The sequence below is a fragment of the Monodon monoceros genome, unplaced genomic scaffold (genome assembly GCF_005190385.1).
Source record: "Monodon monoceros isolate NGI ecotype Baffin Bay Population unplaced genomic scaffold, NGI_Narwhal_1 Super_Scaffold_6, whole genome shotgun sequence".
Lineage (NCBI taxonomy): Eukaryota > Metazoa > Chordata > Mammalia > Artiodactyla > Monodontidae > Monodon > Monodon monoceros.
The window spans coordinates 45249530-45274101 of NW_021703783.1; the positions used below are offsets into that span (position 1 = coordinate 45249530).

A 24572-nucleotide genomic window follows, 5' to 3' on the forward strand; every position below is an offset into this window, starting at 1 on the left:
TTTTACACATCACATAGTGCATCCACTCATCAATGCAAGCATTCAACGTCTTTTTTTTTTTTTTAACATCTTTATTGGAGTATAATTGTTTTACAATGGAGTGCTAATTTCTCCTGCATAACAAAGTGAATCAGCTATACATATACATATATCCCCATATCTCCTCTCTCTTGCATCTCCCTCCCACCCACTCTATCCCACCCCTCTAGGTGGTCACAAAGCACGGAGCCGATCTCCCTGTGCTATGCGGCTGCTTCCCACTAGCTATCTATTTTACATTTGGTAGTGTATACATGTCCATGCCACTCTCTCACTTTGTCTCAGGGTCTTTTTATGAAAGATATATCTTCTAACTGTGTGGTAGTTGTGGAAAGAGTGAGCAAAATTGAGGTTGGAATGTTGGCTCTTGCCCCTAAAATTGTGTAACCCTGAAAACTTGGCTCCTCCAAGCCTAGTGTTCCCTGTTCTATAAAATGGGAACGCTAGTATTATCAAAGAGTAATTGAGAGGATTGCAGCTGCCCATTTAACTTTTAGACACCTCTAGCTATCAGAGGTTATATTTTCATGGAACAAAACTCTGTCTCTCTGTAGTTTTCTAACATATTTGCTGTACTTCAAGTTCCTGGAATTGCATTAGGAAGCTGAAAAATCATCTTAACGCAAAGTTTCACACAGAGTTTAATTTTTGATGTTTATGCAGCCATCTGGGCTTTGACAACTCAATAATAACAACGGTTTATTTTCCCCAAAGATAAGTATTGAACACCCAACATATATCAGGCAATGCTATGTGGAAGGCCCCCCAGGCAAAATCAGTCATCAGAGGAGTCATGTATATCCCAGGAACCATCTGCTTTCATGGCCCTGCTGTGCTCAGGTGCAGGCTGGGAGCAGCCTGTGGGAAGTGTGGATTCTGTGCAAATCCAGCAAAGGGTTTCAGAGCTCAGCAGATTGTGCCCTTGGTCACTTACACTCCATCTAGCTGGAGGTCTTGGAAGCACCTTGTTCAGGACACCACATCATATGTGTCCACCCTAATCATATGTAAAAATAATATTGCTAAAGGGTCTGGTGTACACTTTGTTTCACAGAAGAAAAGATAAATGTAAATTTGGCTGTAGGGAAGACAGCAGCTAATAGGAGCTCCTATACATTTTGCTTTCTTCACATTTCCCCATGCCAGCCCCCTCATAGCCACCTCCACATGCATCATAAAAGTATGGTGACACCAACAAGACAAACTGATTAAGACATGCTTTTGCAATGTGGTTTGGCTTCAACCCTCTTCATGGTTAATTTTCAATACAATACTTAAAGAAATTATATTTGTTTTCAATACTGATCAACTTTCTTTCATTTTTGACTTCTCAATTATCAGGCTGGTGATTTACATCTCCATAACAAAGATACGTGAGCAAGAATTGTGCATCAATATTTTTGCTAAAGTTCTGCAATCACAAATTTCTGTTCTTCTGTCTTCTCACTTTATGTTTATTCTAAGATGGTTTAAGTCATTTCCTTGAATTATGTAATTTCATTGTACTTGTTTACAGATTTTAGGTTATACTACTTGTTAAGGCGTGCAATAGAATTTCTTGAAGTCGGCCATGAAAATGGCTACTTACAGTAGCTGTAGATAGTGTTTCTGTAGTTGTATATTACAAGGCTTTGGAGAATCTGCCTCCTGTGACTTTCAAAGATCACCCTTCAAATAAGAAGGACTTATTCTTTAGCTTTGTCCTAATGCCTTCACATTCTACAACCTTGGGTCAGTCAGCCCCTTGTCAGCTGATGTGATTCTACATTTTTGCTTTGATCATTAATCACTCACTTTAAGTTCTCCTTTTGTACTGTTTGCTATTTGCTTCCAAAACAAACATGCTTTCTGTGCTTGTGAGGAAAGGAAATGAGAAAGAGAATTAAAAGAAAATAGTAGGTGGGTTCTCAGTTATTTTTTGCTTTATTGCTAATGCTAACTACTATCATAAAGTTTGGAATTATGATTGAAGTATTCGTGAATAATTCATTCAAGGAACTTTTTCTTAAGCCCTAATGAACACTGAATATTTCCAAATATGATTGGATGATGCTATTAAGTTAAAGGGGAAAACTCTCTCCTAGAAGAGTAGGTTTATCTGCTGTTTCTTCTGAAAATTTGAATGTGGATTTGCCTAGTACTAAATATTCTTTTTAGCTCTACTATGTTTTCTAAAATAGCTTCTTATTTTTGGAGGGGTTTTTGTCCATTTTGTCAAATATATCAATAAATTTACCTATTTTCACTAATGTAATTTTTAATTTTTATCACTCGGTAGTAACCAACCATGTGTAAACATGAATATTTTCCTCCTCTACATCACACTTCTTAGCCCCTTTAATAAGAACCTTTATAAAAATAAGATCATGAACCCTGGGTAATGTATTTTAGTTGCAACAAAAATTCCTAAGTTAATTAATTATGAGATGACTGTACACCAGACATAGAACTTCATGACACCATGAAGTATTAAAATACTGAATTAGCTGCTGGTTCTTTCTAAAAAGTATGGCCACTTAAATCACCTAAATAATGGCCTCTGAAATTACAGAATTAAAAAATTATATTTTTTCTACCTGATAATTGGATAAGAGATTGGAAATTAATATAACCTTCCAGGGGCTGAGAGATTCCTGGGTTTTTTTTTAACTTCCTTTTCTTGTTTGTATTGATTTTCACTATAATGGATCAAGGAATTTCTTTTAACTTCTGGACTTTTCTAGAAGTGTGCTAAGTTTTGGGTATTGGTTTATAGTAAGGGACCTGTAACACAAATTGTTTTTTTCAATAAGTAAAAGCCTTTGTCAAACTTCTCTGTGATTTAGCCATTCATGTTTCAGAAGGTCACATATACTAACTTTTGTACAAGGTGAAGTTTACTCAGAAGGTCAAAAGGCATGCCAAAACAAATAGAAAGCATTTTATTTCATTTTAACTACATCTCTTTAAAAAAAATGTTTATTTAATGGATATGATCACATGACTGTCAAATTAGTCCTTTATTTTTTTTTTTACACATATCAGCTCACAAGCACGTACCTTTTAAGGTCTGTGGCCTGTTTCTGTTTTTAAAAAAAAAGTACACAATAAAGCAAATGAGAAAACTTTTGCTGCCCTATTTTTCACAACAAAATACTGTAAATTAAGATAATTCTGGTACTCTGATGTTCTAGAGTCAAATCAGGGAATTTCTAAACTCAAACTGTTAAAATAAGTTTACAGTTAAGATACAAAGGAAAGAAAGAAAACTTCCTTATCTCATTATTCTCAAATGTTAGTAACATTATTTTATCTCACACGAGAATCAAAATATGAGAGACATTGCTTTTGGGGCATGGGGTAAATAACGTAATTATGCAGACAAAAGTGAATTACTCAAATAATACCAATAAATCATCGTATCTACACATGAAATGAATTCAAAATTATGTATTTCAGTGGTAGTCACTGAAGCAAAAAATGTAAGTGTAGTAAGTGTAGTAAGTGTAGTAAGATGTTATGTCCTTAAACATGTTAACTATATTATATAAATTTTACTTATTGTGGTGTAATAATACCAGTAATTTTGTAAAATATATTTTAATATTGATTCTAAATTCAAATAAATTTAATTGTCACTACAAGGAAGTTCTTCACATATATTATAGAACTGACAAATTTTCGTGAGATATTACTAAATGAGACAGTTATATGTGCATAGTCTGCTTTTTATAGTCTTGGAACTTCCACAGTAAGCAGATTGACTGCCAGTCTGAAATTCCTTCCATTTTAGACTACAATGACAAAGTTCTCCGGTCAAACCAGGTAACATTGCAAGTGCTATCTCAGTGACATTGTATTATCTCTCTTCTCTCCTCTTAGTCTTTGCTCCTGTGAAATATATTTCAATAATCTTTGCACTACACCGTACTCTGTAAAACAATCTGATTTCTCTGGATCATATCTAAAAGTTGATTAATTATATTGGTTAATAATAAGACAAATAGGACTTATGTACGTAAATAAATCTCATATTTTTCAAGTCAGGAATAAGCAAGGATCTAATATTTATTCATCTATATAAACTAATATTTTTCATTGTTTCAAGTACCAACTACTGATAATAATAATAGTTCTTATTACATTCTTCTTTTTCTTCTTCTTATTTTGTTGCCAAACACTATGCTAGTATTTTACAAAATATTAACTGACTTAATTTAGTAGTCATGATTCTGAGTTAAATACTACTGCATCCCCTTTTTTTTCCAGATAAGGGGATTGGACAGAGAAGTCAAAAACTTGTCTTAAGGTCTGTATAATCAAAGAACATACAAAGAATTGATGGTCAAATTTTGACGATCGTTTTCAAATTTTTCTGATTTATTGTTAGAGCTTAATAATCTTACTGAAATTCTCTTCAGTTTTCAAATTAATACATTTAATGTAAATAGCCTTAATGTATTTATGTAAAAATTTCAAGTTATTGATTTATAAACATACACATTTATTTATCATCCTACCAAAAGTGGAAAGAAAAGCCTCGCAAAAGTTAAAGACAAGTTATTGTTTGTTTTGAAGTCCCAGATACTTTGGGCTGAAGTGAATCTCTTTGATGTTTCCACAGGAATTCCTCTACACTTTGGGAAATACGACTTAGGACAGAAAATATAAAGTCAGGCACAAATAAAGGCAGTCACCATAGTTATGACGGGTTAGTGGTGATATGAAGTAATTTAACTAAACAGTCTGTCCATATCTAAAGAGGGCCTTGAAATAAAACCTTGGAGATTTAGAAAAGGCAAACAGCAATTTCAGCCAGTGCAATAGAAAGCTACATGCTATCAACTCTTTCAGAAATGGAGTTGGATACCTTTTTCATTTTTCTTTTTATCATGCATCTCGATATTTAGGTGATTATTCTTTCATTCTTTTAGGAGTCACTCTTAAGATGTGATGCTTTCCTGTGAAACCTTAGACACAGGAATCTTGGAAACCAAAGGACTCTAGGACTCTGTGCCAATAGAGCTGCTTTGTGAGTACCCTCAGTGTATAATAACGTTTTCTTCTGTCTGAGTCATTCTAAGTCATGCCGCTGTAGAACTGGTGGATCTTAATGTGAACGGGAATGTTAGCTTGGCTGGTGTTTAAATCCACTTTCAAAATAGAACGGATTTCAAAGTTGGCACTTTTAGCTTTTAGTCCTTCTATGAGTCTATATTCTGTGTGATCTTGGTCAAGAGATTAAGCTTCAGTTTCTCTGTATATAAAATAGAGTTAAATATACAGACTTCCTTCACTGAAAGGATATTATAAAAGTAGTAAATGATAAATTTCAATAATAATAATTATATTATGTTATTATTACTAATATGAATGCAGGTTTTAAAATAAAGGTGGAGGCTTTAGGTATATACTTTTATTATTATCTTTGTCATTTGCACCCTTTAAAAAATAACTATATTTTGAACAAAAATGCTTACGTTGGGAGTTCTCATATTCATATTTTATTTGTATTGATACATACTCTTTATTACTCACAAAGATTTAATCTAACTTGACCCTCAAAACAATCCTGGTGTAAAGGAGGTCAGGGATTATTATCCCCACTGTGCAGATGACACAACTGACCCTCAGCACTGTCAGTGTCTTGTTCAAGACTGTATAACTAGTAACAGACAGAATTTGAAGTCAGATGTTCTTCATAACTAGTCTATGCTCTTTTCAGAAACTATATTTAATTGGCCGAATTTCCTTTTTGCATTTGGATTGCCACATACTTTATATTATAAGAGTATTGTGATAAATGTACGAAGTTGTATCACCTGTTTGTCAAGAACAGTTCCTAGACCAACTGTATGGTTATATTCTGCCTTCATTCTCATGTTCATGAACACATCTTCATATGTCCAGGTGGTAGGCAGAATAGTGGCTCCCCACATCCTAATGCCTTCACCCTGTGAATGTTATGTTGCATGGCAAGGGAGAAGTAAGGCTGCTATTCAGATGACCTTGTGATTATCCTTGTTTGTATGTATGGGCCCAATGTAATCACCAGGGGCCTGAGAAATGAGAGAAATAGCAGCATGAAAAGGATTCAGCCCAGTGTTGGTGGTCTGAAGATGGAGGAATGCAGCCACAGTCAAGGAATGTGGGTGGCTTTTAGGAACTAGAAAAGGCAAGGAAACAGATTGTTCCCTTGGCCTCCCACTAACACCCTGATTTTAGCCCGGTGAGATTTCTGACCTCCAGAACTATGAGATAATAAATTTGCATTGTTTTAAGCCAGCAAATTTGTGGTACTTTATTACAGCTGCAATAAGAAGCTAATACAGCCTGACACTGTGAGATTAGGTGACGAAGCTTGAGAGTAGAGTGGTTTATGCCAGGGTGACTGAAGTCAGTCATGGGGAGATTTGCCTCTTTGGTGTGTTCATTTTTTTGTCCCATGCTAAGCATATAACTGTTGAAGTAGGTTGTAATATGTCATATGGTTCCTTTTGGATACGTGGTTTCCTAAGGGAACGGACTTGTCCTTGCCTATTCCTTATTAGTTAAGAGCACAGACTATGGATCCTGAGTATATGAGTTCACATTCTGGCTCTGATTCTTACTACAGGCATACTTTGTTTTACTGCATTGTACTTTATTGAGATTCCCAGATATTGCATTTTTTTTCAAATTGAAGATTTATGGCAACCCTGCATCAAGCAAGCCTAGGCACCATTTTTCCAACAGCATTTGCTCACTTTGTAACTCTGTGTCACATATTGGTAGTTTTTGTAATATTTCAAACTCTTCACCAGCAAAATGATTACAACTCACTAAAGGCTCAGATGATGATCAGAATTTTTTAGCAATGAAGTAGTTTTTAATTAAGGTATGTACATTTTTTAGACATAATGCTATTATTGCACACTTAGTGGACTACAGTATAGTGTAAACATAAATTTTATGTGTGCTAGGACACCAAAAAATTTATGTAACTTGCTTTATTTTGATATTCGCTTTATTATGGTGGTCTGGAACTGAATCTGCAATATTGCTGAGGTATGCCTGTAATTATGATCTGCCAGAGCGTTTGACTTTTCATCTGTGAAGCAAAGACAGTAAAAAGCATCTTTTTCATAGGGCTGCTGTGAGAATGAACTGTGTTAATTTATGTTATGTACTGAGAACAGTACTTGGCACATAGTAGGAGCTATATAAATATTAGCTATTGTTATTATTATTACTTTTATTCCTTAAATACTGTATTCTCTAGGGTCACAGTCTTTGTTTTCATGGATAGACAGGAGAGTGTCCAAAATCTTGGGGGGAATGCTTTTGTGGTAGAAGCATTTTAATGAAACTAAATTCTGTCAATTTCATAATTTATTTTCTAACATAATTTTAAAAAATTATATATATTTGATAGCTAATATTTAATATATTTAAAAATAACATATATTTTACTTTTCTTTTTTCTTTTTTTAATTGAGGTATAGTTGATGTATAATATTATATACGTTTAAATGTACAAAATAGTGAGTCACAATTTTTAAAAGTTGTATACTCCATTTATCATTCTTATAAAATAGATTAAAATCTTTTACTTTTAAATAACTCCCTTCCTTGTCTGCTCTCATTATCACAAACATGTAGATGGGGCAAGTTTTGTATATTCTGTAATAATTCACGTCATTTGTCTTTCTATTTTAGACTCTATTGTGAGTCTTTAGGTTTGTTTTGATGTCACTGTTTAAGCATGCAGATTTCTTGGTGCTAGGAAAAGTATGCAGCACCCTGTAAAAAAAGGTCTTAGATTAAAAAAAAAATACTTTGCAAGTGAGAAAAACCTAGTCTGAATTTCCAGACATTCTATGAAGAGAGGAGCCTCTGAACTGGGTGAATAGAAATTGCTACTTCATTCACTGTGTCTGGCAGTGGTGTGGTGGATCTTCTAAAGGCCTGGTAGAAGCATATCTTTGATTAACTTTTTAGACTGTGGGCACAGTAGCTATATTGCAAGGCACAATATATTAATTAATTCAGCCAACATATGTTACACACTTCCCAATGTCAACAGATAAATGATGTCTGTTCAAGGCTTTCCCAGGACAGTGGGGAAGAACCGATGATCCCTGAAATAGCATCGATTCTAGTAGTAGAGTTAGGTAGGGATGCAGGATCTGTTTATTCCATCTACCGCCCTACACACGGAGGCCAGTAGCAGCATGCCATGATTTCTTACATAGTTTTTAATCATGCATTGTTCTTATGGAATAGCTTGTCTCTGCCTGTTTTCTGACTCCCTAGGTTTTCTCTGGTAATTGGATACTTAAAAATTATATCACAGACCTATTGAATATGTGGTTTAAAAACACACCAGTAATCACATTGTGTGCTTTTAATTAAATGTTATTTCTATTTTCCCTCAAATTTATTTGGCATCTTTGTGGTGTCCTTTAGTCTGTTTCTTCAACTTCTAATTTACAGCCTCACTGCTCCTACGCTTCACTAATTGGCATCTCATTTGCCTGCATATAGTTAAAAATCACAGAAAATTGGGAGGGGCTTTCCCCAAGGCACTTAACTATGTGGAAATATATAGATCTTTGTGTGACCTCAGAAACTTTTGAAACACTGAACATACAAAGGATATCACTCTTTCTTAACTCTGCTTTAATTTTAATCTGAGATTTGACAGAAGGGTAGCAGAAAAAAAGAGAAATTATTTGAATAAAAAAAGTCACTGGAATGAGTTAGTGGAAGGTTTCAAGAAATTACATACCAAATACCTTGTCATGTCTTCTTTACCTCTATATGCCTTTCTACCTTGAAATCACATCAAGAAATCAGTAGGGAGGTAAGCTGAGCACACTCCACAGTATTCTTCCATTAAAACCAATGCCACTTACTCACTCACTGTGTCCTCATTTCTTTTACATAGACTGTGGATTCTGGGGGTTGATGTTAATGCTGAGAGCAAATATTCAGGCTGAATTGATTGACATATATTTTTGGCCGTCTCTTTAACCCAATTTTTAAATTAAATATTTAGTCTTCACCATTCATGTTATACTCCAGAAATAATGAATTGAGAATTTCTGTTAAGAGTAAATCACTCACCTTTGCTAATGTATCCATGAAAAATGTGGTTAATAATGAGTACATTGGTTTCAGATACAGGGAATATTTCTAAAATATTAAATTCTGATAATCAAATCCTAACATTGCTTAACAGCTTTATGATGTTATGGCAGATGCCCTGAGCAGATAATTTTATGATTATGGTTCTTATCTATAATATGCGAATGTATGTAGAGATGAGTTAAATCACACAAGATTCTACAGTATATGACAACTCTCATAATACTTTATATCTCTATTTTAGGTTTAATAATTAGGCCTTGTTAACTGTGTATGAATCTATTTTCCATCATGGAAGAGTGACTGTTTGAGAAAAAAGAACCTGTTTTATTTATCTTGGCATTCCTACTATTCATAACATAATACCTTTTGTATGCTAACTGCTTACTAAACATTGGTTAAATTGATTAATTAACACAAGGGAAAAATAGATTGGGCTATCCCTTTGACTCATTCATTTAATTATTAAAATTGATGCTAACCTGGAGAATGTGGCTTGGCTATGTGGTCAAATGGAGTTTCTAATTGAACTTTTCTCCAAAATTTAGGCTTTCCCTTTGTAGGAGCGCAGCCTGCCCTAGTATATACATGGTATAAACCAGACCAGAATGCAGCTCCTCTGTAGGAAGGCCCATAGGGAAAAGAGAGTGCCCAGAAATGTCTGTCCTAAGCTTGCATAGTTTGTTTGTTTTTTCTCTTTTTCCAAATTCAGCAATCAGATGTGGAACAGACTGAAGTGTTATTTTACCAGAAGTGTCTCCATAAGGAAACATGAAGCCAGTAGGTAGGTAAGAAGCCTGAGACTCAGAGGGGTTAGGTACTTTGTTCAAGGTCAGAAGTCAAGTGTAGGTCTGAACCTAAGCTTTCTAACACTAAATCAAATACTTTTTAAAAAAAGAATCCTTTAGAATAGGGTGAAGAAGGACAGCAAGGAGTTATGCTGCACCACAGTAGGAAATAGCCGGTTCCCCAGGGGGAGGAAGCCTAATGAGTAGGCTGGGGCTCATCACAGGGCCAAAGGCAAAGAAGGTCCATGTGCTCTGTCTGTTGCTGAGGACACCAAGAAAGTCGAGCCCACACAGGGAAACCAGAGACAAATAAAATAATTGAAGCCATAGGATTTTCATCAAGCCGTAGGGTGTGCTGGTGACTCCTATAAACTTTACCTTTGTCATATGACTTTACATTACTTTTCCTTTTTTCCAGCTCTACTGAGATGTACTAATTGACCTAAAACATTGTGTAACTTTAAGGTGTACAATGTAATGATTTGATACACGTATATATTGTGAAATTATTGTCATAATAAGGTTAGTTAACACATCCACCGCCTCACATAATTATCATTTTGTTGTTGATACGGTGAGAACATTAAAGCTCTACTCACCCAGAAACTTTCAAGAATACAATATGGTATTCTTAACTACAGTCACCATGCTGTACTTATTCACCAGAACTTATTCATCTTATAACTGAAAGTTTGTACTCTTTGACCACCATCTCCTCATTTTCCCTAGCCCTCAGCCCCTGGCAACCGCCATCCTACTATCTGTTTCTATGAGTTTGAATCCACATGTATGTGACATCACACTGTATTTGTCTTTTTCTGTCTGACTTATTTCACTTAGCATATTGCCTTCAAGGTCCATCTATGTTGTCACAAAAGGCAGAATTTCAGGCTTTTTTACGGCTGAATAGTATCTAATGTACACATGTAATATATATACCACATTTTCTTTATCCATTCACTTCTATATCTTGGCTGGTTTGAATAATGCTGCAGTGAACTTGGGTGTGCAGATATCTCTTCCAGATAGTAATTTCATATTCTCGGGATGTACACCTAGAAGTGGGACTGCTGTATCTATCATACAGTAGTTCTATTTCTAATTTTTTGAGGAACCTCCATATTGTTCTCCATAGCGGCTACACAAATTTACATTTCCACCAACAGTGTGCGAGGACTCCCTTTTTCCAGCATTTGTTATCTCTGGTCTTTTTGATAATAGCCGTTCTACTTTTTAAATTTATATGTCATGGCATCAACAATTAAAGATTTTATACTTTCATTTAAAGTAACTTCAACATGTTTAAAAGTTTTTGTTAACTTTTACTAAGGATATAAACTTATTTTGAGGTGTGGAAAAATCTCATACCTGGTGAGATGTGACTGGGCCAGTAGATGTAATGTTGCCTTAAGCTCTATTTACTCATATCTTATATTAATGTCTAATACCTTTGTAGCATTTTTTTTAAACCAGGAGAAATAATGGCTTCTAATTTACTAATGGCCGTGAAAAGCCAAAGCACATTAAAACTCCAATGTTAGTATTACTGACTATAGTAATAGATGGAAACTACACACTTGATCATATTGTCTTATAACATATCCCCCAGGCATACTTGTGTGTGTGTGTGTGTATGTGTGTGCGCGCACAAAGATGGCTGTGGGGTATGAGGGTTGGAAAGCAGCAGTGAGGAGTTATTGACCACTGTGCCATGGTCTGAACTTGTACTAACTGTCCGATTTAGGCAAAGATACTGAGGCTTTACTCAAGTAGAGAAATCGGATGATGGTATAACAATTGGAAAGCTACCAAATTTATTGAAATAAAATGGTACCTGTGGGAAAGAAGGGAAGGAGATGGATTTGAGTCCTTGTGGAAGTAGACTCTACCAGGATTGGTAATTTGATGTGATGTTAGAGAAGGGAAGACAGTATTGGTGATTCTGACTTTGAGCTGAGTCACTGGCAGGTGCTGCTGCGTTTACTAGAAAGCTGTGAGGCCATGTGCACGCTGAGGGCAATGGCGGGGAGCTAAGAGGAGTCAGAGGTTCTGAGCTAGAAGGGTATTTCCAAAGTACTCTCTCTCTGAATGTGTTTCCTGTATTGGCTGAATAGTAAGATCTATTAATTGGGTAACAGTCAAAGAACGAAGGGTCTTAAATGTTCCCTATACTCAAATCATGCTTCCAGTAATTCTGTTCTATTAGTGAGCTGCTGTCATCAGCAAAAAGAGGGAAATCTGTTGAAATGGTAGAATACCTCTATATTATATGTTTAGGACCTCTTTGATCCCATTATATTTTCCTGTGGTATTTTGAAACCATAAAGGAATTATTTTATGCAAGCAAATTTAACTAAAGACTTATTTTCCTTTTATGCTTATCAAGGTTAAAAAAAAAGGATTTCTTTTTACATTATAACTCCAAAGGATAATTAACTCAGAATAAATTTGGGTTGTTTTCTTCTATTATATGCTGATTTCAAACTCTATTATAATTCTAGAATTCAGAAAATAATGGGATCACAGTCAATTATGCTAAATGAATGTTAAGATTACAGTACTCTTTCCAGGAAAAGAATAGGCAAAAAAATTTATCCAAATGAGAAAAGCAATCCATTAAAAGATTCCCATTGTGTTTGTGAGGTGTTTGATTAGTCTTTTGACTAGTTCACTGCTTTTCCTCACCCAGATATCTATATCTGAGCTTTCCGCCTTGCAGAATTTCTTGCAATTTTTATTCACATGAGAAACTTGGGTTTTCCCCACGAACTCAGTTTTCACTCCTTAGTCATAATGCGAAAAACATCAAAATCTCACAAGGGAAATGTGCAAATGCTGCCTAGAACTTGGGAATAATGTTATAAACAAATTCATTGCCAGGAACTCATTGTCATATTTCAAAGGCAGAATTAATAACCTGTTCCAAGAGCACACATGCTGTTTATCAAGGTTTTCGTCTGAGAGCGTTTCCTCTCTCTCTCTCTCTCTCTCTCTCTCATCCCCGAATTATTGAAGAATTTTGGAAACTGGAATTTAAAAGAAAACTCACATTACCACATTTATGGAATTACTTTGAGAATTTGTAACCTTGGCAAAGGTTAGTCACCTTCAGCCATTTTCTCCCCCGGGCTCATGGTGTACGAGTCTGTTTTGTATTTGGCTTTTCTTTCTCAAAGGTTTATGTAATAAACATCACTGTCTTTGAATAGTAATTTCTTAAGAATTTAATATTGTTGTAACAGTAAGCAAAATCATACAAAATAAGTACAAAATGTATTGTTCACACTCCTGCCAATTCTAATTTTTTTAGATCTTGCGTTATCAGGTTATTTTCTTGATAATGTAATTTTTACATATCAATCTTAGAATATATCTTTGTATTTCTCTTTTTATTTAACTTTAGAACTTTTTGTAATAATACTAAGTAAAAATATTAATCACACATATGAGAGCTTTTTAAATTTAGCATTCTTGGTATAATTAATGGCCTGTTTGCTTAATAAAGTTAATAATCATTTATTTGCATAGAATTAAGTCTTATTGTCATTTGGCTTTATAGAAAAGTAGTTGATGAAGCAAATGACTAATGAAATTTTATTCTACCACCTTTTTTGAAAAAAAAACTACTTCAGGTATATCTACAGAGTACAGAGTGAAGTTATTATTAATTGATTAGTCACCTATGTTGCATCAGGTAATTTTATCCCAAATAAATATATTGAACACTTCCTAGCTACTAAGCACTTTGCTGTGTTGGGACAAAGGTATTTGAAGAGTTCTCAGTAAAGACGTCATCTGCTTTTGATTGCTATATGTACTATATAATTGTGAAATCCACATTACAGTTTATTTAGTGTGTTAAAACTTCAGTGTATGCCTAATTTTGTACAAGGCAAAATTTCCTAATGCTTTTATTTTGTTTCATTATATTTTTTGAACTTAAGGTTTTAATAGAAGACATAAAAATATCACGTCTTATTTTTAAAGGCATTTGCATTATTTAGCTAAATAAATTAGAGGAAATGTCCAGAGATTATTTGTTACTACCTGGTTATTGTAACCATTATATATGTACATTTAGAAATGCAGCCTATTAAAATCTTTGGGAATCATATTTTATAAGTCATTGCTTATTGCCTAAGTCTAAATAATGGCATCTTTCATGTAGGAAATCAAATTCTCCTCATCCATTGACCATAGAAAGGCTGACCTGCTGTTCAGTGGAGAGGAACATGGACCTTGGAGCCACATAACCAAAATTGGAATCCAGGACTCAATGTTTACTATCTGACCTAAGTAACCAAACTCTGACCCTCCGTGTCCTTATACTTTAAATATGTATCATAATGTCTATCTTATGTGGTTTAAAGAATGAGGTCATGGATGTAAATTGTTTGGTACAATAACCTACGTAGAATATGGGAAACACCCACTAAACGATAGCTCTTCATTTCTCCAGAACTTATTGTAAGTTCTTCAAATCCAAAAATGGCAACACTGACCCACCATCGGATTCCCCAGTTCCTGTTGTTTTTTTTTAAATTTATTAATTAATTTATTTTTGGCTATGATGGGTCTTCGTTGCTGCGCGCGGGCTTTCTCTAGTTGCGGTGAGCGGGGGCTACTCTTTGTTGCAGTGTACGGGCTTCTCTTTGTGGTGGCTTCTCTTTGTTGTGGAGCACGGGCTCAGTAGTTGTGGCTTACGGGCTCTAGAGTACTACAGGCTCAGTAGTAGTGGTGCACAGCCTTAGTTGCTCTGAGGCATGTGTGGGATCTTCCTGGACCAGGGCCCGAACCCGTTTTCCCCTGCGTTGGCAGGTGGATTCTTAACCACTGCACCACCAGGGAAGTCCCTCCAATCACAGTCTTAGGGGAGGACCCTTTGTGACAGAGGGCAGGCATTTACAGAATGGCTGGCCAAGTAAGGCATGTAGTTTATGATTAGGCAACAAAATGAAATTATCTGCCTCTCAAGGGATTTAACACATGACCTGGGCCTCTTTATTATTGTTCATAACTGGTCAAGTTATCTAGTCAGAAAAGGTGAAGATTCACTGACAGTTTAATTTACATATTATATTACTTTTGCAATGTGTTCTATTCATGATATTAAACCACATCATTGTACATACATTTGAAAATATGGTTATATAAACATCAGAGAAAGAGAATCAGAAGGTTAAATTTAGCAGAAATTTAATCAGAAGATTAAATTTAACCAAATTGCGAGACTTAGTTACCTTCTTTGACCCAGAATATAATTTAAGCCAAGTTAACTTTACACTATAAAAAGTATGAATTAACGGTGCGTGTCAAAGCAAGACCTTCAAGAAGAGATAGAGCTACCTTTCCCCTGATTTGAGAGAAGAAAGAGGGGAGGGCAGAGCAGAGAGTCTCTTGAGATATGTGTGCAAGTTTGCTTCCAGCTAAAAGTTAATGATCAGTTGCCTCTGTTCTCAGCTCTGAGCCCTGAGAAGTGGCAAACTCATGTTCTCTCTCTATTCAGGTAACTTTTAAATTATACAACTTGTACCCATGTTAAGCTACACTTCATTTCTTTTTTTGAATTTTATTTTATTTTATTTTTTTATAAAGCAGGTTCTTATTAGTTTCTATTTTATACATATTAGTGTATATATGTCAATCCCAATCTCTCAATTCATCCCACCACTGCCCCCGCCCCGCTTTCCCCCCTAGGTGTCCATACGTTTGTTCTCTACATCTGTGTCTCAATTTCTGCCCTGCAAACCGGTTCATCTGTACCATTTTTCTAGATTCCACATATATGCGTTAATATATGATATTTGTTTTTCTCTTTCTGACTTACTTCACTCTGTATGACAGTCTCTAGGTCCAACCATGTCTCTACAAATGACTCAGTTTCATTCCTTTTATGGCTGAGTAATATTCCATTTTATATATGTACCACATCTTCTTTATCCATTCATCTGTTGATGGGCATGACCTGGCTATTGTAAATAGCACTGCAATGAACATTGGGGTGCATGTGTCTTTTGGAATTATGGTTTTCTCTGGGTATATGCCCAGTAGTGGGATTGCTGGGTCATATGGTAGTTCTATTTTTAGTTTTTGAAGGAACCTCCATACTGTTCTCCATAGTGGCTGTACCAATTCACATTCCCACCAACAGTGTAAGAGGGTTCCCTTTTCTCCACACCCGCTCCAGCATTTGTGGTTTGTAGATTTTCTGATGATGCCCATTCTTACTGGTGTGAGGTGATACCTCATTGTAGTTTTGATTTGCATTTCTCTAATAATTAGTGATGCTGAGCAGCTTTTCATGTGCTTCTTGGCTATCTGTATGTCTTCTTTGGAGAAGAAATGAACCAATCTATCCTAAGCTATACTTTAGATTATAGACATTTTTTATTCCTTTAATATCAACTGATTTCATGTTCTGAGGTTAATGAAAGACAGTGAGAAAGTCTGTAAGTGTTAGCTGATAGAAAAAGATTTTGCTTTTGAGTGGTACTGAGTTAAGGCTAATGAGGTATTCTATGCTTGTATTAGGGAAATAGAGTTTTTAATGTTTTTATAAAACTAACTGTTGTCATACTTAAGCCTCTTGGCTGAAAGATGTATTAATCACACTTACACTATATAGTACATTATATTGTCGGCCAAGTCTTCCTTAGTAAGAAAATGTAAAATTTTACTTAACACTGGAATTTTGAAAGTAACTCTGAATCTTTAATCCCTAAAATGTCATTTTAACTTGATATTAGATAACAATATCAAAAGTAATCTTATTTTTCTTATTCTAAATCATAATGATTTATAAATGTCTATGTGTACTTTGCTAAGAAACTGTAAAAATGAATTGGGTTTTATTATGAGGCTTAGGTAATTTGTTCCCAAAACATTTGGGACTATATTATAGCAAGATTTGAAGTTATTTTGGGTGATGCTATCTGAATAATTTATATGTAATTAAAGACATTGCTTATTAATTTTACAGTTTTCCAAGCTGGTTTCTAAAAATAAAGGTATCTACTCTATACATTTACAGAGTAGTCATATTCCGTACTGAGTTCCCAACATAAAGAGATACATTACTTATGCCACTGGAGCCATAAATTAGATAAATGTATATATTTTCTGTTCTTTCTAAAGTGTCTGGCCATTGTTATCTTTATTCAGCAAGCATCCAAGGCCAGCAAAACTTGTTTTGGTTGTATTTAGACTCACATGATAAAGACAAGTAAACCTCAAAAGCTAAATGTTATTGTGGTACTACTTATTGCAGATTTCCATTTATATTTCTCTTGAACTGAAATTAAATGTCAGACAGTGATTGATGATTTTGCAATTGAAATTTGGAACTCATAGAAACCTTGAAGAACCATCACATTTTATATATGAGGATCTGGATCCAGAGAAGGAAAGTAACAAGCACTATTGAAAGTGCTAGCACTGGTATCAAAAACTCTATTTACTGGGTGACAAATAGAGTTAATGGTTTCTTAGTGTTCATGCTGTTTTTGCAAAGGAAATCATTCTTTAGTCCTCAATACATTTCCATTTGGAGGAATAGCTATATAAGCACTGGCATTTAAGGTGTAGTTGTGCAGTGATATTTTCCAGTTGCACTCTAGTGTGGCTGAAACTTTTGTTATCAATTTATTAAAACTTATATAATCCAGTCCTTTGTCTGTATATGGATTTGCTTAGGTATGTGTATGTTCTCAAGGTTAGAGAAGAGACTTTTGCCACTTCTCCTTCTGCTCTACACTAAAGCCATGCTGACAGGTTCATAATTTATAACTTAAATATTCAGGTGGCTGAAGTTTCACTAATTAAGGAAATTTTAAATATGAGTAAAATCAGCATATGCACATATATATGAAGCATCTTCATGTAAAGTTTGAAACAATCTGCATTCAATCTAAAGATAAAACAATTATTTGACTATCATGGTCAAAAAAACTAAGTTTGAGACCCTGACAGTGTTTTTTTTAAGTTGGGTATGTATAAATTTCTTATCATGTTTTAGCATACTCTTCAATTCACCTTTGATTATTAGATATTTATATTCAGAACCTGGCTTGCATGTACTAATATATAGGTGCTAGTCTAATTCACTGTATCCATTGTATATTCACCTACTTCTCAGTTTTCTACTGAGAGTATGCAAATCAAATTACCATCAAAAAGTTTGTCTCTGTTCCTTTAGCTCATTATCAGATCTACTCCATGAATTGCTGAAAAGTTCACCAAGGTCCTTTGACAGTTACCCATAAATATTAACACACACACATATATATATATATACACACATGCACACACACATGCATGCATGCATACAGACACATAAGATCCATCTAAAAGGGAAGGAAACAGAGTATCAGTGCTTTCAATTCTGTAAAGGGTCTACACCCAAGGTGTTGGAAAACTTTGCTTAAAGTCCCAGCATCACAGTTAACTTGCTTTGTCAATCATGGGTAAATCACATAACCTGTAAGAGCCTCTGTGAAGTAAGCTATAAATGGGGGTTATAACAATAATAGGGCTTCCTTCACTTATTTTGTATGAGAATCATGTAAATTTATATAAGACCTTAGCTGGTAGACTCAAAATCCTTACTGAGCACTTCATAGGGCTGCCATAACAAAGTACCACAGACTAGGTGGCTTGAAACAACAGAAAGGTATTCTCTCTCAGTCCTTGAGACTAGAAGTCTGAAATCAAAGTATTGACTAGGCTGTGCTTTCTTGGAAGCTTCTGGGAGAGGATCCTTCCTTTCCTCTTCTACCTTCTGATAGACCCAGGTATGGTGGCATAACTCCAATTTATGCCTCCATCTTCACATGGCATTCTCCCTGGTTTTCTGTCTTCACGTGGCCATCTTCTTATAAGGACACCTGTCATATTGGATTAGAAATCCATCATACTCCAGTATGACCTTAGCTTAACTAATAACATCTACACTGGCCCTATTTCCAAATAAGGTCATATTCTGAGATTGGAGGTTAGGACTTAAACATATCTGTTTTGAGGGACACAGTTCATTCCAAAACAGGTTGCCTTCTGATACTCCCAAAACTCATGTCCCTCCCATGTAAACAATATGTTCACCCAATCCCAGTATCTCCAAAGTCAACCATTCCAGCATCAACTCTAAGTCCAAATTTTATCTAAATCAGTTGTGGGTGAGGCTTGGGGTATGGTCCAGCCAGGGCAAAATTCCTCTCCATCTGTGGTCCTGTGACGCCTAGAAAACAAGTATTCTGTTTCCAAGATACAATAGTTAGACAGATATAGAATAGACATTCTCCTTTATAAAGGGAGAAATTGGAAGGAACAAAAGGATCACTAGTCCAAAACTCTAAAGTAGCTTTTCAGCTTAGCTGGACAAATTCCATTAGGTTTAAAATCTGAGAACAATTCTCTGTGGCTTGTTGCTCTGTCCTCTGGACCTGCTGGGGTGACCCCACCGCTAAGCCCTGCCTCCTAGAATGGGAGAGGCAGCTTCACCCTCTGGAACTGAATTGGTCCTTAGCTGAGGCATCTCCATCTGTGGTTCTCCCCTCAGAGTCATTCTTCCTTGATTTCATCTTACCTCCGTTCCTTTGAATCCATGCTGACAGTATTTCTGCTGGTACAAAATGTTTAAAACCATTATCTGCCTCTTGTGCAATTCACGGGGGTTCTCAGACAAGACAGAGACAAGAGGGTTCTCCACAGATCTTTTCTGGATTCCTGCATCTTGGTCCCTGGCTTCTGACGAGTTGGTTGATTGGATCCGTGAGTCACACACCTAATCCCTTTAGGAAATGGTTGTTCTTGACTGTTTCCAGAGTACACTATTTGGATAGGCTGAGGATTTTCCAAATCATCACGTTCTGGTTCCTTCTTGCTTAACAATTTCTTCAGTTGCTTCAGTTTTTGTCTTCTCCCATTGTACTATGCAAAGCAAGGAGTGACCAGGCCATGCCTTCCACACTTTGTTGGAAGTGACATCCTCAGCTCAATGTCCAGTTTTATCACTTACAAGTTCTACTTTCCACCCAAAGGAAGAACACAGTTCAGCCACGTTCTCTGTCACAAGGTCATCTTTCCTTCAGTAACCAATAACATATTTCTTATTTCTATCTGAAACCTCAGCAAAGGCATCTTCAACATTCATATTTCTAGCAATATTCTGGTCAAGACAATCTATGCTTTTACAGTCAAACTCCTCAGAACTCTTCCAGCCTCTACCCATTACCCAGATCCAAAGCGACTTCCAAATGTTTAAGTATTCTTCACAGTAACTTTCCATTTCATGGTACCAAAATTTGTCAGGGTTATCCAGAGACACAAAGCCAAGAGATTAATTTTAAGGACTTGGCTCACATGATCATGGAGGCTGGCAAGTCTGAAATTTATACAGCAGGCTGGCAGGCTGGCAATCCATGTAAGAGTTGATGTTGCAGTCTTGAGTCCAAAGTTCATAGGGCCAGCCAGCAAGCTGGAAACAGACAGGATTTTTATGTTACAGTCTTGAGGCAGAATTCTTTCTCCTTTGGGAAACCTCAGTTTTTGCTTGTATGGCCCTCAACTGATCAGATGAGGCCCACCCGCATTGTGGAGGGTAATTTTCTTTACTGGAAGTCAATTGATTGTAAATGTTAATTACATCTACAAAATACCTTCACAGCAATATCTTGACTGGTATTTGACCAAACAGCTGGGTATCATAGCTGAGTTGATATATCAAATTAACTGTCACATGGGGGTAGCATAGGAGAAAGGATATGGAGAAGCATTTGATTTTTTTCTGCAAAATGCTTCTTTCTTCCTGTCATTTTTTTTTTAGATAAGAGAGTTGACTGGAAATTTTCTAGGGAAACTAATATTTTGCCACCTCAGCCTTCCTTCCTTCTTTTGTGACTTATTCTCAGTGTGATACTGGCTGCTTAGAAGGTATTGGAGACTTGAGTCTGTATATTGGAGACCAAAATCCATGTATAATGCATTTTTCTATCTCCTACCCAACCAGATAGTTCTGTTAAAATAACTTGAACATTATCACTATTAAAGAATGGTTATATAACTTTTAACTTTTAATAGCAATATAACTTTTTATTGTTTTGTGTGCCTCTACATCTCTTTCATTTTGAACTTGTCATGCACACTGCAGCCTCAGGACTTTTGCATATGTTCTTCCCTCTACCAGAACTCTTCCTCCAGGCAACCTTATATTTTATACTGACACCTATTTTTGGTTATTTGTTTAAAAGTCACTTTCTCAGTGAGGCTGTCCCCGGGAGGCATTCTCTGACCAAAAGATTTAACATTGCACCATTCTACCCCCAGCTTTCCATTACTCCCTTTTGGGTTTCATTTTACTCCATAGAGGTTATCATCATGGGAAATACTTTTCATTTAGTTGTTTCTTCTTTGCCTTCACCTATTTTTCTACTAGAAGGTAAGCGGTACGCGGGCCCCTCACTGCCATGGCCTCTCCCGTTGCGGAGCACAGGCTCTGGATGCGCAGGCTCAGCGGCCATGGCTCACGGGCCCAGCTGCCCTGCGGCATGTGGGATCCTCCCGGACCGGAACACAAACCCGTGTCCCATGCATCGGTAGGCGGACCCTCAACCACTGCGCCACCAGGGAAGCCCAAACTGTGTTTTTTTTTTTTTTTAATCGCTATTCTCAGTGCCTAGAATAGTGCCAAGCACATAGAATGTACATAATATGGTTACTTATTGAATAATTAAATCTTATCTTAGTTCCGTAAGTACTAATTCCTTATAGATGCAGATGGAGACCCATGCTTTTCTCCTCTGCTATTGCTCCCCTTCCCTCCTTCCCTGTGCCCTGTAATAATAGCCTTGCTGAATTTGGGGTTTATCATTCTCATTCGTGGTTTTATATTATTACTATATATGAATGTTTCATATATAATATTTTATAAAGTTTCTATTAGTTATCAGACCTCATATATTGGCGTACTGAATTTGTCCTCTTACCACATGCTTCGTTTATTTGAGATGGCTCAAACATATAACTTGAGCTCATCCAATTTAACTCTGTATATTCCATTCTGTGAATATACATACTTTAATTATCATTCTCCTATTGATAGACATTTAAATTCTTTCTAATTTTTTAAACTCTTATATTTCCACACTGCTATAAACATTTGTTTACATGTCTTCTTGTGCAAAAATGTGCACACCTAGAAGAGAAATTGATGATTGTAAGATATGCATAGCTTCAACAAGCAGTTTTTGAAGTATAGGAGAGTAACCACTGCTCCACATTCTGTGCTTGTTTGGAAACTATAGACATCTAGGATGTAAGCCATGGAGTAGCTTCGTTTGATTTTTGTTGCAAAGTTATGCCTGGGTCCCATTGACTCCAATGTAAAAAAACAAAAACAAAAACAATTGTCCCAGGTGGTGATGGGCAACAGTTTTATTTTTTCTTCCTCCATTCAGGAGGGATTAAAGAGGGTATGGAATACAGCCCAGACCAGCACCTGGCTTACATCAATGAGCCAGACTCTCTTGTCTCCCATTTTGCATGGAGTCCTTTAAGTCCCCTCTATCACGAAGATGAACTTCTGCTTCATTGATGGTTCCAGATTCCAGCAGCCTCATTGTTTCACCACACTATGCTTCTGACATGGAGATGTTTATTGTTGTTGTTACTATAATTATCATTTGGTTAGTTATTTAATTTGATTATCTCTTTTCAGATTTTATTTTTCATCACCATTATATCCAAATGAAAATTTACAGAAATATCTTGACCTGTTGGCTGACTTTTGACTAAATTTGAATAGCAGATAATTAAGACTAAAGAGGTTGGCAGTTCTGTATTGCCTATTGTAATAGGATAGATCTGCTTTGTGTTCTAATTATGTGGGTTGCAAAAATGACATTATTATATGAAAATCAAAGAGCCTTACTTGTATTCTTACCTAGATAGAAGGCTGTGCCATGTCTGTACTAATATGGTTTTGCAAGAGTAGTTTACAATAGTACAAGAGCTTTAATTTAAATGCAGTTTTGGATCTAGTCAGCTATTTGAACCAAAGCTTTAATAAAGCTGTGGAATTCTATACTATAAAGTATAAAAGAGTTGACTCTGACTTGGGGTATTTTGTAAGCAGGAAGTTTCCATGTCTATTACCTCTATCATAAAATAACTTAAAAGGCTCTTATAAAATTTAGGAATTTTGAGCAGTGTAGTGAGCATGTCAGGATGATTTTGCTACATAATCTTTCCATGTATAATGAACCTAACCTGTTGGATAGAATTTTTAGCATTTTATATCTGAGTGCAGAAGAGCAACAACCAAAAATGATGAGTGAGTTTTGGCATAATTAATATTGAGCTGATCTTTCTGACAGTAATTGGTAAATAGATTCACTTGTTTCTCTATACTAGTTGTGGAATATACTAGTAGGACCAAGTCATCAACATAGAATAAATACTGAAGATGAGACTCCCATGATGTTGAACAAAATTAAGCCTAACTCAGGAAGGAGATGCACTGTGTTACTGATAAACTAGACCAGTTGCCAGTGAATATGGGTTTTTGGTCCACTAGTGGTCCTTATTAGTGTATTTAATTTTTTTTAGCAATAAAACATTTTACATTAACGTTTATTAATACTTTTTTTCTCTTCAGTGTAGGCTGTAGTGATAGAAAGAGGCTAAAATGATAGAAGTAGTGAATAACTGTCTCATATAACCTAGGAGGATATTGGCAACAATGAAGAAAATTTCACATATCCATTTCTTACCCATGACACTGAACTTAATATTGGTAACACTTTATAAAGATGAAACTACGTGTTTCATTCAGTGTATCACTTCTTCCAAGTGACTTCAGATCTTTTGGACTCTGCTGTAATATTTTCTGCAGCATCATTCGTTGTCTTACAGAAAGAGTCAGTTTTATCTGTTAGCTCTCTAAGTATCTCTCTTACTAGGAACCTTTGCAAAATATTCTTGTCAGAATCACTTTTTCTCATTTCTTTTCACTTGACTAAATCATCTCATCATTCAAGACTCAACCAAAATATGTTTATGATCTCCTCAGGCTGGTTTAATTGTACCTCCAAATACAATAGTTATTATCATAGACCAGTTTTCCTCAACTAGAGTTTGATGAAAAAAATTAAACCTTTGATGAGAAAATTAAACCTAATGACATAAGTCTTAGAATGGATTAAATTAACTTATCTCCCATGCATTAAGGTGCATAATATTTATGTAACATCATTAGGAGAACTAAGAAAATGGTCACTCAAATCCTTTTCTGTGTTTGATGGTTCAGATAGCTATAATTTTCCTCCTTATTTGTTGTTGTCTCCAAATAACTGTATACTCTGTGAAGGAATGGACTGCATCTTGTTCCATCATTGTACCCCTAATGCTAACACATTGAACTCCTTCCATGTAGGAGTTGTTTGATAAGTATTTGTGAAATGAATGATAGAAAGAAAGAAGGTTCTTCTGGAAGAACTTTAATGGTAGAACTGTATAAGGTGATTTATATCACAGTGTCCAAGGAGGGATATGTGAACCTAGGTCACATATGAAGTAGTGTTAAATTTGAAGGGTCCGGTCAGGTGGGGAGAGTGGTTGTAATCAGTGGTTACAGTCCTGAGCTCT

At 35.6% G+C, this 24572-nt stretch overlaps 1 protein-coding gene across 1 annotated transcript in view; it reads left to right on the plus strand.

Moving 5' to 3' along the window:
- SLC16A7 (solute carrier family 16 member 7) overlaps window positions 1-24572 on the plus strand; it is a 192451-nt gene that overhangs the window by 14404 nt on the left and 153475 nt on the right. Inside the window, exon 2 of the mRNA XM_029206717.1 lies at window positions 4953-5050. The gene's annotated coding sequence lies outside the window, so the exon portion shown is untranslated. The remainder of the gene's footprint in view (window positions 1-4952; window positions 5051-24572) is intronic.